This window comes from Sapajus apella, unplaced genomic scaffold (assembly GCF_009761245.1).
Source record: "Sapajus apella isolate SASKATOON/1434 unplaced genomic scaffold, GSC_monkey_1.0 scaffold105, whole genome shotgun sequence".
Taxonomy (NCBI): domain Eukaryota; kingdom Metazoa; phylum Chordata; class Mammalia; order Primates; family Cebidae; genus Sapajus; species Sapajus apella.
In genome coordinates, this window is record NW_022437045.1 from 3606543 (window position 1) to 3608358 (window position 1816).

At 32.5% G+C, this 1816-nt stretch overlaps 1 non-coding gene across 1 annotated transcript; it reads right to left on the bottom strand.

Moving 5' to 3' along the window:
- Window positions 1-277: 277 nt before the first annotated feature.
- On the bottom strand, window positions 278-384 carry LOC116536945. Its single transcript, XR_004262894.1, has one exon. It is a non-coding gene; the product is annotated as a U6 spliceosomal RNA (small nuclear RNA).
- Window positions 385-1816: the final 1432 nt, after the last annotated feature.

The following is a 1816-nucleotide window of genomic DNA, read 5'->3' on the forward strand; positions in this document are numbered from 1 at the left end:
GGTCTCCTTAGATTCCTTGAATTAGATTTTGACTTTCTGCTGAATCATGATGATCTTCATTTCTATCTGGATTCTGAATTCTAAGTTTGTCATGTCAGCCATTTCATTTAGGACTATTACTGGAGAATTAGTGTGGTCATTTGTAGGTAAAAAGGCACTCTGGCTTTTTACTACAGGGTTCTTGCTCTGGTTCTTTCTCATCTGTATGGGCTGATTTCCTTTAAACTTTGAAGTTGCTATCCTTTGGTTGGGTTTTTTTTTTTTTTACTTTGATACTAAAAGTACGGAATGCTTCACAAATTTGCATGGCATCTTTGCACAGGGACCATGCTAATCTTCTCTGTATTATTCCAATTTTAGTACATGTGCTGGTGAAGTAAGCGCAAAAATGGAAAATAGCCTCAATCATGGTTTGCTATTATTATGTCAATGTTAAAAACGTGGCATACACCTTTTATTGAATTAATTTGATTCTATTAGATTAGTAAATCAGGTAAAATAAATCTAATTGGGATGCAAGTGTTGTACTTTTAATGAAGAAAAATATACTGAATATAATCCAGAGTAAACCATTAACTTTTCATATTATTCTATTACAATTTTATATTATTCTATTTTTATAGATTTGGAAGTTACAACCACAGTTTTGTTACATGGCTATATGGCATAGTTGTGATGTCTGAGATTTTAATGTAACATTGAACTCTTTAGATAATTTATTATCCTTAACCACCCTCCCATGTTTCTAAGTCTCTGATGTCTATTAGTCCACTCTCTGTGTCCACATGTACACATTATTTAGCTCCAATTTATAAGTAAGAATATCTGGTATTTGACTTTCTGTTTCTGAGTTATCTCACTGAAGATAATGGCCTCCATTTCCATTCATGTTGCCACAGAAGACGTGGTTTCATATTTTTATGGATGAGTAGAATTCCATGGGGTGTGTGTGTGTGTGTGTGTGTGTGTGTGTGTGCATGTGTGTGTCTGTGTGCCTATTACATTTTATTTTTTTAATCATTTATGAACACTTAGGTTGATTGAATATCTTTGCATTTTTAATATTGCTGTAATACATGAGTGCAGATATCTTTTGGATATAATGATTTATTTTTCTTTGGGTATGTATTCAGTAGAGGGATTGCTGGATTGAATGGTAGTGCTGTTTTTAGTTCTTTGAGAAATTTCCATACTGCTTTTAATGGAGATTGTATTCATTTACATTCCCAGCAATGCTGTATGTTCTGCTTTATTTGCATCCTCACCAACATTTGTTATTATTATTATTTACATTTTATTAAGAGCCATTCTGACTAGTGTAAAATGGTACTTCATTGTAGTTTTAAGTTGCATATCTCTGATGATAAGTGATGTGGAACACTTTTTCATATGCCTGTTGGCTTCTTGTGTATCTTCCTTTGATAATTGACTATTCATGTTCTTTGCCCAACTTTTAAAGATTATTTGATTTTTCCTGTTGAGACATTCAAGTTCCTTGAAGATTCTGGATATTAGTCTTTTGCTGAATGCATAGCTTGCAATTATTTTCTCCTATGCTGTAAGTTCTCTGTACACTCTGTTAATTATTTCGTTCACTCTGCAGGAGTTTTTAGTTTAAAATTTCATTTGTTTATTTTTGTTTTTGTTATATTTGCTTTTGAGATCTTGGTTATTATTTATTTGCCTGGGCCAATGTCCAGAAGAGGTGTTTTTAGGTTTTCTTCTAGGATTTTTATAGTTTCCGGCTTTATGTTTAAGTCTTTACTCCATTTTGAGTTAATTTTTGTGTATGGTGAGTGATAGCAGTCCAGTTTCA